This window comes from Apodemus sylvaticus, chromosome 2 (genome assembly GCF_947179515.1).
Source record: "Apodemus sylvaticus chromosome 2, mApoSyl1.1, whole genome shotgun sequence".
Classification (NCBI taxonomy): domain Eukaryota; kingdom Metazoa; phylum Chordata; class Mammalia; order Rodentia; family Muridae; genus Apodemus; species Apodemus sylvaticus.
This window is the reverse complement of record NC_067473.1, coordinates 7,260,488-7,276,397: the sequence shown is the minus strand read 5'-3', so window position 1 is coordinate 7,276,397 and position 15,910 is coordinate 7,260,488.

Below are 15,910 nucleotides of genomic sequence, written 5' to 3'. Positions count from 1 at the left end.
AGTCTATGATTCTCATTTTGCATTTTCTTTAACTGTTGAGTCCATGGTTTCTATGGTATCTTCAGCATCTGAGATTCTTTCTTCTATCTCTTGTATTCTGTTGTTGATATTTGCATCTATGTCCCCTGATTTCTTCCCAAGGTTTTCTATTTCCAAAGTTGTCTCCCTTTGAGTTTTCTTAGTTGTTTCTACTTCTGATTTTAGATCCTGGATGGCTTTGCTTAGCTCCTTCACTTGCTTGTTTGTGTTTTCCTGTAATTCTTTAAGAGATTTTTGTGTTTCCTCTTTCATGACCTCAGCCTGTTGACCAAAGTTCTCCTGTATTTAAGTGATTTTTGCGATTCCTCCTTATTGGCTTTTGTATTCTCCTGAATTTCTTTCAATGATTTTTGTGTTTCCCTTGTAAGGGCTTCTAACTTTTGATCCATTTTCTCCTGAATTTCTTTAAGTATGTCCTTCATGTGTTCCTGTACCAGCATCATGACCAGTGATTTTAAATCCAAATCTTTTTTTACTGGTGTAATGGGGTATTCAGGACATGCTGTTAAAGGAGAATTGGGTTCAGATGCTGCCATATTGTCTTGATTTCTGTTAGTGATGTTCCTGCGTTTGCCTTTTGCCATCTAGTTCTCACTGGTGTTAGTTGGTCTTGTCAATGCTGGACTCACCAGTGCAAGCTGCCTCTTCCCAGGTGGCCTTTGGTGCACAGCTGACCTCCTGCACTGCCTGGAGACAGGGTGCTGTGGCCCAGGCTGGTCATATCCCGAAGCAGACACCTGAAGGCTCCCGCCGGGGCCTGCTGGACTCACCAGAGCACACTGACTCCTCCCAGCCAGCCTGCCGGATGCCCCTCTTGCCTCTTGCAGGACCTGGAGATGTGGCATTGCAGCCCAGGCTGTTCTGGATCCCAAAGCGGAGATCTGAAGGCTCCTGCCAGAGGCCTCAGGACTGGAACCCAAGCTCCTTGCCGCCGGAGCAAGCTGTGTGCTCCCAGTCTGCTTCTGGGTGCACACCAGGCCTCTTGCACTTCCTGGAGACCGAGTGCTGTGGCCCAGGCTGTTCAGATCCCTAAGCAGATACCTGAAGGCTCCCGCAGGGGCCTGCTGGACTCACCAGAGCACACTGACTCCTCCCAGCTGGCCTCCGGGGTGACCCTCTGGCCTCTTGCAGGACCTGGAGATGTGGCATTGCAGCCCAGGCTGTTCTGGATCCAGAAGTGGAGATCTGAGGGCTCCTGCCAGAGGCCTCAGGACTGGAACCTAAGCTCCGTGCCACTGGAGCAAAGAGTCTATGATTCTCTTTTCTGTATTCCATGTTCCATTGGTGGAGCTCGCCTCTGAGTTTCCCATTCAAGTTCTTCAATTTTTCATTTCCAGATTTGTCTCAGTTTGGATTTTCTCTATCAATTCAATTTCCACTTTCAGATCTTGAACTGTTATATTCATTTCCTGCTACTGTTTATGTTTTCATAGTTTTCTTCAAAAATTTATTAATTTCTTCTTTAAGGACCTTGTCAATAGTATTATAACTGCCATTTTAAGGTCTTTGCCTTGTGTTTCAATTGTGTTGTGTTTCTCAGGGCCTCCTGGAATAGACTTGCTGGGCTCTGGTGGAGACATATTGCCCTGGCTCTCATTGTGTTGTTATGCTGGCCTCTAGCCGTTTGGGTTTGTGAAGATTGTAATTCTAGGTGTTGATAGATGGTCTTGTCTTTTTTGAGTGTGTATGTGGTTCCTTGGTTTCTCTTGTCCTCTCTGGTTCTTAGGAGAGTGCAGTGGCTGATTTGTGTTGCTTGTTAGAGAATGTTTCTGAGATCCTGCCAGTTATGGCCACTGAGGGAGAAGTGAAGATCTGCCATTACTCCATACGTGCCCTGGGCCTGAGTGGCCTGAGAGTTCCCACTGAGTACCTTGGGTTTACATATTTTTATGTCCACTTACACTCTAAGGAGTGCTCAGAAAATATCGTTGAGAATGACTTATTTAAGTAGTTTATATATTCCTAATGGTTTTTAACAAAATAACATTTCTTTAAAAATTTCATAATTGTCCAGACATTTTTGGTTCAGCTGTTTTAGGTGCTAACTTTCTACTTTCACTTTTTTCTCTCAGCAGAAATATCATATTCTGCACGGACAGACAAAGACTGCCTGGAATCACGTGAATAATAGAAGAGAAAGATTAGGATTCCAAATCCAAAATAATCTACTTCTCTGATTTTCATTCATTGAAAATAGAAAGAAGTAATTGAAGTATTTTCACTTGTATTACATAGACAGTAGTAAGTCAATTTTACTATAGCATATCCCAATGAAGCCAAAAGAATTGAGAATAAATATTAGTAGTCAAAAATATAATGACAATTAATATTTATAGTAACAATCATATGACAATTATTTTGACTAATAAAATCCAAGTGGTTCTTCAGAGCTAAGCAATGCATCACATGCCAAAAGAACTAAAACGCTTCAGTAATTTGTGAGAGAGGAAGGAAGGAAAAAAGGAGGGAGGGAGGGAGGGAAAGAGGGAAGGAGGGAAGCAGGATAAGAGGATCAGGATCAAGTATCAGGGGAGACAGAAGAAAAGCCCAGAGGGCCAGGAGAATGAATGAAAATATGTTGCAAGGCACCAGTGGTGGCAGGGGGTGGGGTGAACCTCTAGAAAGTCCCAGCATCCTCGGATGTGAGAGGCTCCCAGAACTCAGTGGGATGACCGTAATCAAAATGCCCAACAGTAGGGAGATAGAACCTGAAGAGACCACCTCCAGTAGAAAGACATGGCCCCCAGTTGAGGCATGGGACCACCCACCCATCTTTAAAATTTCTGACTCAAATTTGTTTCTGTCTTAAGGAAATGAAGGGACAAAAACGGAACAGAGACTGGAGGAAAGGCCATCTAGTGAAAGGCCCAACTTGGGATCCATCCCATGCTCAGTCAGCAAACTCTGACACTATTACTGATTCTATGTTGTATTGCAGATAGGAACCTGGCATGGCCATCCTCTGAGATGTTCTATCAGCAGCTTCCTGAGACAGATGCAGATACTTACAGTCAACCATTGGACTGAGATCAGAGACTCCTGTGGAAGAATTGTGGGAAGAATTGAAGGAGCCGAAGGGTATTGCAACCCCATAGGAAGAACAACAGAATCAACTAACCTGGACCCTTCAGAGCTCCCAGAGACTAAGCTACCAACTAAAGAGCATATATGGACTGGTCTGTGACTTCCAGCACGTATGTAGCAAAGGATTGTCTTGTGTGGCCTCAGTGGGAAAAGATGCACATAAACTTGTAGAGATCCCCCCAGGGAAGGAGAAAACATCTGGGCAATACAACATGCATTTTGATTTGTTTGTTTGTTTACATCCCAAAAGTTATACTCCAGATATTTCCCTTATAGAGTCTCTCCTCCCATCCCCCTCCCCTTCTCCTCTGAAAGGGTGGGCTCCCTTTGGGTGTCTCCTCACCACCACATCAAGTTTCTGCAGGATTAGGTGAACCTTCTCTCACTGAGGCCAGACAAGGTAGCCCTGGTGGGGAATAGATTCCAAACTAAGGTTGCAGCTTTAGGGATAGCCCCTCTCTAGTTGTTGGGGGGACCCACATGGAGACTGCACTGCATGTCTGCTACATATGTGCTGGGGGGCTTCAGTTCATTTCATGGATGACCTTTGGTTGGTAGCTCAGTCTCTGAGAACTCCCAGGGGTCCAGAGGGTTAACCTTATTGGTATTCCTGTGGAGTTCCTATCCTCTTCACTGCCTTCAATCTTTCCCCTCACTCTTCTCTAAGAGTCCCTGACCTTCATCCAATGTTGTTAGACAATTGTGGCAAAACCAAAGAGTAGATCATACAGTTCAGTGGGAGGCAAGCACACAACACATATTGAGGTTTAGATAATGATTCTTCCCTAGACAAACGGAGACTCAACAAAGAAAACATTCTTTTCTTTGAATTTAGTCAATGTTATTTTTCCCCTGATGTTAGGATGATAAAGGCCCCATAGATAGTACTCATAAAAATTTCTGGCAAATATACACGCAAGTGAGATATAGAAAGTCAATGAATTAAATTATACTCCTGAAAGCAGCCTCATTACAATAAAAATCTGTAGAAAAGATGAGTTATCTGTATGCATTATGATATAATTATTTGACCATCCTTGAACTGAGAATTTCAAGGTCTCTAAAAGCCAGAGGAAAATCTATTTAGTTTCACTGAAGGCATTGTAAGGATATTTTAAAAACTAGGCTTGGGCTCGATGTGCAAGGTGATGATTATTCAGTGAGTCAGAACAGGATTGTGGTCACTGACAGCGATGCACACTGGTTTCAAACTAGGCTTGACATATCAGAACCCATGAGCAGTCTTCAATCTTGCTTTTAAACAAGGCTGGTTATTTTCAAAGCTGTCATAACAGTAAATATGTAGAATATTTACTGTGGAAATAAGCGGCTTTTGGGGCCGCTTCTAGGAGTTTGGCAGGATTTTGATATTGGGCTGGGACAATGAAGTAGGCTCAATGCAAACACAGTCGAGGAGTGTATTGTATTTCTTGTATCCGAGTCAACCTGATAAACCTGTAGACATAGTGACCGTGGGACTGGTGTTTAGTGCCTTGATTTTTGCCCTACTTGTTCCTTGACTACTTTGTTTATGCCTTAAGGATTGCCCATAATCTTTGTATGTACTTCCCATGCTCATGGATCGGTAGAATCAATATAGTTAAAATGGCCATTTTGCCTAAAGCACTATACAGATTCAATGCAATACCCATCAAAATCCCAACTCAATTCTTCACAGAGTTAGAAAGAGCAATTATCAAATTCATCTGGAACAACAAAAAACCCAGGATAGCTAAAACTATTCTCAGCAACAAAAGAAAATCTGGGGGAATCAGTATCCCTGACCTCAAGCAATACTACAGAGCAATAGTGTTAAAAACTGCATGGTATTGGTACAGTGACAGGCAGGAGGATCAATGGAACAGGATTGAAGATCCAGAAATGAACCCACACACCTATGGCCACTTGATCCTCGACAAAGAGGCTGAAAACATCCAATGGAAAAAAGATAGCCTTTTCAACAAATGGTGCTGGTTCAACTGGAGGTCAGCATGCAGAAGAATGCGAATTGATCCATCCTTGTCTCCTTGTACTAAGCTCAAATCCAAATGGATCAAGGACCTCCACATAAAGCCAGACACTCTGAAGCTAATAGAAAAGAAACTGGGGAAGACCCTTGAGGACATCGGTACAGGGAGAAAGTTTCTGAACAGAACACCAATAGCGTATGCTCTAAGAGCAAGAATTGACAAATGGGACCTCATAAAATTACAAAGTTTCTGTAAGGCAAAGGACACCATCAAGAGGACAAATCGGCAACCAACAATTTGGGAAAAGATCTTCACCAATCCTACATCAGATAGAGGGCTAATATCCAATATATATAAAGAACTCAAGAAGTTAGACTCCAGAAAACCAAACAACCCTATTAAAAAATGGGGTACAGAGTTAAACAAAGAATTCTCACCTGAGGAACTTCGGATGGAGGAGAAGCATCTTAAAAAATGCTCAACTTCATTAGTCATTAGGGAAATGCAAATCAAAACAACCCTAAGATTTCATCTTACACCAGTCAGAATGGCTAAGATTAAAAATTCAGGAGACAGCAGGTGTTGGAGAGGGTGTGGAGAAAGAGGAACACTCCTCCACTGCTGGTGGGGTTGCAAATTGGTACAACCACTCTGGAAATCAGTCTGGCGGTTCCTCCGAAAACTGGGCACCTCACTTCCAGAAGATCCTGCTATACCACTCCTGGGCATATACCCAGAAGACTCCCCACCATGTAATAAGGATACATGTTCTACTATGTTCATAGCAGCCCTATTTGTAATTGCCAGATGCTGGAAAGAACCCAGGTAACCCTCAACAGAAGAGTGGATGCAAAAAATGTGGTATATCTACACAATGGAGTACTATTCAGCCATTAGAAACAATGAATTCATGAAATTCTTAGGCAAATGGATGGAGCTAGAGAATATCATACTAAGTGAGGTAACCCAGACTCAAAAAGTGAATCATGGTATGCACTCACTAATAAGTGGATATTAACCTAGAAAACTGGAATACCCAAAACATAATCCACACATCAAATGAGGTACAAGAAGAAAGGAGGAGTGGCCCCTGGTTCTGGAAAGACTCAGTGAAACAGTATTCAGCAAAACCAGAACGGGGAAGTGGGAAGGGGTGGGTGGGAGGACAGGGGAAGAGAAGGGGGCTTGCAGGACTTTCGGGGAGTGGGGGGGCTAGAAAAGGGGAAATCATTTGAAATGTAAATAAATTATATCGAATAATAATAATAATAAAAAAATGTCCATGCAGTTTGTGACTTCTGCAGTAGATGGCAGTGTTTTAAAACTTCCTCCTTTTGCAAACAGGATGGCTGCAACCAGGCTCTGTATATTATAAAGAGATTAGTCTATATAAGAAGTCTATACATGCTTATGTTTTCTTACTACTTTCTGATAAAAAATGCTGAAACGTATATATGCTAACTTCATATGCATTTGAGAGTTGCCAGATTATTAGAGGGGGAGACATGGAGAGTCTGGGGAGCTGGAAAGTTCAGGGTCAAATCATATTAATGATGGCTGTCAGTGAGCTTAGTTAGAGTTCAGATGACTCTATTAAACTATTTAAAGTGTAGAACAATAGAGCCCAGGTAGCACTGTGGTTTTAGAAGAACCTCATACGGAAATACAATTCGATACAAATTAAAATACCTAAAAATACTGGGCATTTATTAGACCCAGAAAAGGTGAACCAATTCTAGTCATTGAAATGTATTTCTAGCACTTGGGGTTACATTGGACATCTGTAAGGCATGCTTTTGGCTGAGTACTATGCAGAACTAGTCATTTTTTATTTATTTTTATTGACTATAATTTATAAATGTGTCCTCCCTTTCCCTTAAAAGCAATGAAATATTATTGTTTTTAATGACCACTTTTGTTTTTTAACTATGCAGCTATAGTGAAATACAAATTTCAATTAACTTCATAAATAGACAATGGGTTTTATAAAGGTCCTTCAAAAAGTTGGAGGGACACCTTATGAGGATTTGTGGTAAACCAGCCTCACCAACTAATATTATTTATTTCTTGTCCCTCAAGGATTTCAAACATGTACACAGTGCATTGTGATCCACACTGTTCCTCATTTCCACACTCCCATCAATTAGTCATTTTGTGGAATCCATCTTTCTCTAATCTTGCATTTTTTTCTAGCACTACCTGCATGTAGAATAAGAAACATCTTGATAACTAGCCCCAAGCAGTGATTCTGCAAACTGCTCTATTTACACTCCAAATAGTCCCTCACCCCTGATTTAAAATGCTCTCCTGTGTTATGATTTCAGTACCACTGCCTCCTGGTTTGGGAGATCTCTGCTTCCTTAATTAGCCTTTCTAATGTTTTCTTTCAAATCTCTCATTTATTGGTGTCTCCTCATCCTTGAAAAACCAGTCTTGCCAATTTTAAGTAATATTTTAAAGCCAATTTCTTGATATATAATCTCATTTTGGTTGTTGTCTATATTGAACTTTGATTGCTATAACAAAACATCATACATTGAGTGGTCTATCTTTATATATAGATATAGATACTAAAGTTACTTTAGTAACTTTAGTATCTGTATCGTCTGCCTGTACATTTATGGGCATGCATGAACCATACTGTGTGTGGAAGTCAGCAGACAGCTAAGGGAAACTGGCTATCTCCTTCCACTATTTGGGTCCCAATTACTGAACTTGGGTCACTGGATTTAGCAGCAAGTCCTTTTATCTATTTTCTCAATTTCTGATTAAATGATTTAAGCAATAAAATTTTCAGAGATGTGGAAGCTAGATGTCTGAGACAAAGCTCATACCTTGAGTAGTTTCTTATGGGGATTCACTTCCAAGCTTGCTGCCCCCCTTTTTAAAATTAATTATTTGATACATATTCTCACTATATATTCCATACTGGCTATAAAATCTTGATCCCTTAAGCCTCCCAAATGCATGTATGACCACTTCTACTCATTCATTTACATTAACTTCATTTTTAACAGATATATAAAAACACATAAACTACACACATGACACAATTGTTCAGTGTGTTCAATCACTGTATCACCAGTTAGTCATATGTTTTACATACGTATATAAATATTCATATATATAGTTATATATATATATATATACATATATATTTAGTTAGACCTATGTCTTCAAACATTGATCATTTATTTATATGTTAAAAATCCATTCTTCTAGGTTTCTGAGATGTGTAGTACACAAACACTATTTGGTCGCCCGACCTTAAAACAGCACACTAGAGCTTTTGACTCATGTCTAAATACAGTTTAGCACTCATTGGCCAACCAACAATCTTTCTCATTCTGTATGGCCACTAATCCTACCATAATCATCCTGGCATTATGACCAAATTTAACCTCAATTTTCTCACTAACACCCCATCTCCAAATACCATTAAATAGTAGCTTAGGGCTTCAGCACTAGTTTGGAACTGGAAGAAACACAAATATTAAGGTCACTACATTGCTCCTAATTTTCTTCTTCTGGAGCTTTTCAGATAATAATTTTGGATAAAAATAACCTTCACAGATCCCCTTTCTCACCTCTCATTTTCTCACAACTTTCCATCATATGGTCTATGTGTCCCTGAATCACTAATCACAAATGCCCTTGTATCTGTCAAGGCCCTAGTCTGGGGTTCTTATCTTTCTTGGCTGCTCAGGCCGCCAATGCTGTTGCTATTTTATTCAGTCTTGGTATCTTTTTCTGACTTCTACAAACGATGCTGTCTCCCTCTCTCCCTCCCTCCCTCCCTCCCTCCCTCCCTCCCTCCTTCCCTCCTTCCCCCCCTCTCTCTCTTTCTTTCTTTCTTTCTTTCTTTCTTTCTTTCTTTCTTTCTTTCTTTCTTTCTTTCTTTCCTTTCTTTTTCCTTCCCTCCCCCTCCCCTCCCCTCCCCTCCCCTTCCATCCTCTCCCCTCCCCTCCCCCTCCCCTCCCCCTCCCCTCCCCTTTTCTTTTCTTTTCTTTTCTTTTCTTTTCTTTTCTTTTCTTTTCTTTTCTTTTCTTTTCTTTTCTTTTTCGTTTGTCCTTTCCAGTCACTTCTCAGTCTTCTCTCATCTCCCCAGAGTCAGAAGTCTGTCCTCAGAGATCCTTTTTAAATCTATGTCCTTGCCTTCAAGTCAGGTCTGCTAGCTGTACACATGCTGTTGGGGCAGCCATTTCTCACCTCTACTGTAATACAAAGGACAGCTTTCCCTTCCTGGGCATCCTTATCAAATACCAAAGATTCTCCAGCATTTTCTCAGGTAGAACTGAAGTCAGCCCCTTTCTTCATTTTCTTTTCCCCTTATTTGTGGCAATGCAAACATATTTGGTCTCTTATTTCTCTAGGGAAACTATTCAATTGTTTTTGTTGTTGTCTTGAAACAGGTCTGACTCTCAAGCTCAGGCTGTCCTGAAACTCACTTCATGCTCCATTAATGCCTATAAATCCTGGTGTTCCTCCTGCCCCCACCTCCCAAATGCTGATCATATAAGCATGAATCACTTAAAGTCTTTGTGCTTTAAAATCTTTTTGTTAGATATTTGTGGTTTCCCCCATACTAAGCAATGCATTACCTTCTGTCAGTCTTCATAAGTATCATTTATATCATGTCAATCAAGCCTGGACACTTTACTTTTTATCAGTACTTAAAATGCAATGGTAAACCAGTAACATGCCATATTTCAGAAGTATACTCCTTAACCTAAAGTTGAGATGATTGGTCATATGATCTTGACCCTTATCCCCTGCCCCATGTGCACGTGTAGGTAGGTAGCCACAGGTTTGTGTTCACTATTGCACTAGTTATGCCATTTATCAAAAAACATAGCTTTTAATAGCATTTTATCCATGTTGTAGCGCTTATAATTTTTCTGTTTTATTTTTTAAAGATAGAATGATTGTCAAGGACCAAGCGTTAGCTTGGAAAGGGGCTCCTGAGAGAAGGGGTGTTTGTGAGCAGCAGAAGAAATGACACAATGTCAGTCATGGAAGTACAAGTTGATGGTTCTGTGTTCTGCTTGACATGACTCTCCAGACAGCTCTCTGCTCAAGACAGCTCTCTCTTGCTACAACCAATTCTAAAAACTCTGAATAGCTCATGGGTTTTCTAATCAAAGTTGGAAAAGCTGGTAGGAAAAAAATTCTTGGACTTTTCTGACCTCAGAAATACTGCTAGAAACATTCTAAAAGAATCACTCTCTAAGGTGCTCTCTCTGGGTAGCTCTCTTTCACAGATCAAAGCCCAGTCTTTTATTTACATATCAATTCAGTCATTTACATCAGGTTCCCCTTTGATTATCCTACAAATCAGGATGTTATGATCCTTGATTCTTAGGAAAAGACAGCCAGTACAGTTTTTTTTTCAATTATTACAAATGAATTCAGAGATCTGCTTGTCCTAGTAAGCACAGACAATATGATAACTGGGTGGGATACCATTCTGAGATTACCATTGCTAGGACCTTGAACTCAGGAATCTGCCTGCCTTTGTGATAGGCTGGATTTTGAGTGCAGCTGCCTTTGTCTTTTAAGGTTCAGGAAGCCCCTCATATAATTCATATTGCATCCTTATATTTTGCATAGCTGAGAAATTATGTAATTTTGTATTCATGTTCTCAAAGTTCTTTCCCATAGTCTTAAGGGTTGTCCTGAAGGTCATAGTATTTACCATTTTTCTTGAGGATCATAGGACACATGTTTGACTCTCAGACTCATCTTGTTTCTAACTGTCATTAGTGTCATGCCATTAATCTTGACAGGGAGAATATTTTCCAAAGAAGAAACATGAAGTGACATATATACATTATCATACAAACATGCCTCATGCCCAGCAACCATCAACACTTGCCCATGCCCTGATGTCTCTGCTCCAGGCAGGAAACTGCCACACAGCACTGGCTATTGGAATTTTTTTGTTAGGTATTATTTGATTCTGGAATATTTTGCTATTTTTTGGTAAAGCTTTTGTACATCGAGCAGGCAAATGGTTCGTAATATGATGGGAAACTCTTTATAACCTAAGTGATACAGATTCCTCTTCTTGCATAAATCTTGCTACTATGTCACTCAAGGGTCTCCTCCAAACATAACAGCTATGCATTGATTGTTGTTGCCAAAAAGTTCTACAAGTACAATAATGAGCTTTAGAGTACACATTTTCTTCAGTATTTTAATCTTAGACATATGGACAGGAGCATATTCCACAAACTCTGATTAGCTGTATTATAAGTTTGCCTCACACTCTGTTATGCCTATTATAAACACTTTGATGGGAGAATAAATGCTTAGCCTCCAGATTAATTTCTACATTCCAAAATATTGCCTCAAAATTAAAAGTTGAAAAATCTCCTATTTTTTTTTACTCCTTTGCAAAAGCATTTTCTTAATCAGGAAAAGTACATATGTGTCACCATCTTTCAGCTTAATCTTCTCTTAACTTACTCTGCTCAGTTTGACATTTGTATCTTGAGGAACAAACATCACAAGATGTTCTCTTAGCCTCTGAACACTTGCCTCCTGTTATCCTCTCCTCCATCACTGACACATTGTGGCTGGAACATCTTTCTTTTCCAAGCCTCCACAATCAACACCAAGGAATATCTAAACTCTCATGTACAAAGAAGTGTAAGTTTTAGGTGTTTTCCCCGGTTTGTAGCTGTGAAACTTTCAATTCCTGTGAAATGAATTTCAAACTATAGCCATCAGGTAGAAGAAATTTTACTTTTTTGTAGGAGCTTTACTCTTCTCTTTAATCAGATTTTACCTAATGATGTCTCAGAAAGTGAAGTTCCCTTAGATATTCAGATTATTCAGAGTTTCTAAGATAAAGACTTGCTTGCTCAGAATGGACTGTGGAGATTCTGGACCAGGTACTTGAAACTGAATGGAAATAAAAATAAAAACACCACCAGTCCTACAATATTGTTATAAGTAGCAATTAATTCAACCAGTCATTTTATTTTTGAGGGTTGACAGCCATATAAATTTAAAAAGTCTGAGATAAGTAATAATAAAATATCTCCCAAAGAGAGAAAATTAAAGGCACTGTTCGATATCTAAAAAAGAGAATTAGACAACAGATGTCCCCTTCATAAATTAGAGATATTCTTTAGGTACTGTACTGATATCATCCTTTTGTTTTATACCCCCATGGATATAATGAGTTGTTGGGTAGTGTTGTGAATCACAGTGTCTGAAGTTGATGCTGTGTGCCCGATTGGGAAAAAAGTCTCATGCAAGATCATTTCTAATAGGATAAGTTGTAATTCTCAGTGATGCTTCTTATGACAAAAATATTGTTCCTCCTGACAAGTGGCTATGTTGAAGCTCAAGAAATGAGTCATTGTCTCTAACTAGGGTTCTATTGCAGTACTCCATGTGATAAAACACTGCTGATTCCCCATGCAAGACCAATCTTATTGAGAAAAGAACACCTAGAAGGTATGGAAATAATCTTTCATTCATAAAAACGAACCTATCCCTGAAATTTAAGTCATGAAAAAACACTATTTCATTTGGGAAAGTTAAATTAAACCTTCAAAATTCAATATGCTAAAGGAGTGACATGTGGATAAGGCTGAAATTAGAGGAAACAAATATACCTTTCTGGGTTTCTTAGTGTCTCAGATGAAACAGGCTCATATAAATATTAGAACAGATTTTCATAGTATGTGGGTATCTATAACATTGTGTTTGGGCTTGTATGCTGGTATCTTTAATGTCATGTATCTTAAAATTATGAAGAGATGGATTTCAAGTTGTGTAGTGTTTAATGACTTAAGTATGTAATATTACAGGAATGATTTATCTTTAAACAATATGTAGTCTTTTGATCTTAAAATAACCTAGTGTTTTCCATAATCACTCAAGTTGGTTTTGGGGAATGCCAAATTTGCATTGGAAGTGCTTTATAAATACAGGACCCCATGGAAAATGGCAAAGGGAAGAATAATTAAAACTGTTCTATAACTTCCAAAGTTATGGAAATCAACCTCTTGTTGAAACGATAAAAGAAAGAGTATATGCCATATGTACAAATATACAAAGAGTATATACCATTATTATTTATATATACATATATACATTTACATATACTTTGTATATAAATATGTATTCAGCATTTGCTATTAATTGTAATTTAACCCAGTTGCATGTTGAATAGCTATTACAGTCCTTCAAGATTTATGTAACATTTACAACAATATGATTTATTTACAAAGAGCTTCTTTGATGTTCTGTTTAAGAGAGCCCAGTGAAGTTGTATGTCTTATATCCAAATACTGTTTAATTTGAATTCCAAATTCAGTCCTGGAAATGAATGTAAATAGTCAAGAACATCTGCCTAGGATTTGGGACATGTATAGACCTCATGTCAGCTGACTTCTTTGGGCCCCTAAAGATTTCACATTACTATCTTCTTTACTACTTTGGTTCTCTACAAGCAGTGTTGGTATATATGCTACATAGATCCTCTAAATAGATCCAGACATTATTATATCTGGAGGTTGCATATCAGATATCCTGCATATCAACTATTTACATTACGATTAATGACAGCAGCAAAATTACAGTTATGAAGTAGCAATAAAATGCTTTTATGATTTGGGATCGCTACAACATGAGGAACTATATTAAAGGGTTGCAGCATTAGGAAATCTGTGACCCACTGCTCTACAGGATTATCCGTCTGTCATTGGGCACAGACATATTGGGTAGGATAGTTAATATGCCATGAAATCCCTTAGCAAAGATGGATATCAATGGGATGACCCAGCCTCGGACATTGGAGTCTAAGTTGATTAGTGACATATGTAGAATTGGATTATTACAGTGATAGTCCTTCGAAGAAATTTCTGCTGGTTCTTGTTAGATTGAGATCCTCACCATTCTCTGGACCCTCTTCTTGCATGCTTACTTCAATTTGTAAACCAACCAATCAGTACTGACTTTCTCCTTCCTTCCTTCCTTCCTTCCTTCCTTCCTTCCTTCCTTCCTTCCTTCCTTCCTTCCTTCCTTCCTTCTCCTATTTTCTTCATGTATGGCTGTTTTTCCTGCATGTATGTCTGTGTACTATGTGCATACCTGGTGATCACTAAGGCCAGAAGAGGTTATCAGATTCCCTGGAACTGGAGTTACAGACAGTTGTGAGCCACTATGTGGGTGTAGGCAAACAAACTCAGGTTCTCTGGAAGAGCAGCCCATGTTCTTAATTGCTGAGACATCTCAGCCCTTTTTTTTTATTTTTCTGATTAAATTACTATTTTCCTCTTCCTCATAAACCAAGAGCCTGAGTCATGCTGCCCAGGCTGTAGAGCTTTTCTTCTGGAATAGCTGTTTCGAGTCCAACCCTCTCTCCTCCCTTCACAGTCTTCGTCTCTTCATGGGTAGCCTGAGGACACAAAGTGGAGGTCCTTCAAAAGAATATAGTAAGGCCAGGATATGAGGTCAATGAACATCTTAGTGACAATAAGTTAATATTTTAGGCATCACTTTCTCTTTTGCTCCTACGGTTGGACTTCCTTAAACTTCTGAATTCCTGACATACCAAAATTAGATCTGACTTCATCAGTAATTCAAATAAGATGTTCATCATGGACCATCAGCAATTCAAATAAACACCTGGCCCAGTACTAGAGGAGTCCAAATGTCCCTGCTGCTTTTAGAAGTAATCCCTTGTTAATTTTCCTTAGCAAAGGATTGTGTATTGGTCAGGCTTGGGTCAGAGGTGTCCTATCAGGGATGGTCTGCAATCACCTCTGTGAGCACTGAGATATCTCTTTCAGTGCTTTCTCCTTCCCTACTTTCCTTCCTATATGTTCTTGTTTTTCAGCTTCATTCTGTTCTTACCCTCTGGATGCTGGGCTTGGGGAAGCAGAGCAGATGTAAAGCTGCTTTTTCAGAGGTCTTCTTTGTCATTAACTTTTGAATTTATTCTTCTTCATCCGACTCTTTGTTGCCTAGCATATTTTTTGATGATATTAGAACACAATACAACTTCACCACATTTCATGATAAGAGTATATGAACCACTGCAAATCTCAAAGAACATTCTTCAAACTATGGATCAAAATCCACTTGGAAATTGCATAACCAATGTGGTTGTATCTAGAATCTTGACAATGGGGCCCCTTTGCCAAGGGCAACTTCCTTGTTGTTGTTGTAGCAAATAGAACTAGTGTGGACTTAAAGGCCTCACTCCTTTCTAATCTGTTTCGCCTGAGAAGGTACTTTTCAAGTTATGGAAAGAGAAATCTGGGCACCAACAGAACCCTCCACCTATAATCTGTTCAGCCTGCAAGATTTGCTGAGGCAATTGTGGTACAGAACATGTAGGTGTGAGTGGCCAATCAATGTTTGGGCTAACTTGAGGCCTATGCCCTAATCTGCCAGGATAACCCACAACTGGAGACTAGTTAGCTCAAAGATACCCTTTAAGGTCAGCTCTAGGGTAGAACCAAACAAAAAAAATCAATGAAATAATTCCTAATGATATCCTGCTATATTTATAGACCTATGCTTTGTCCAGTCATCATCAGAGAAGCTTCTGCCAGCAGCAGATGTGAGTGAGCGCAGAGACCACCAACCAGACAGGAGGAAAGAGTCTATATTGGAGTTCTCTACTGGGTGCTTCTCCTTGGAGATTGGGAAAACTTGCAACTTTGCAGAAGAAGGGTAGAAAGCTGGTAGGAGTCAGAGAGAATGGAGGACAGCAGGAGAACATGCCCTACTTGAAGTGGAAATTTCTGGTTTGTTTGGAAAGTCAGTTATGTCAAATGCTGTTTTGCTGGGGC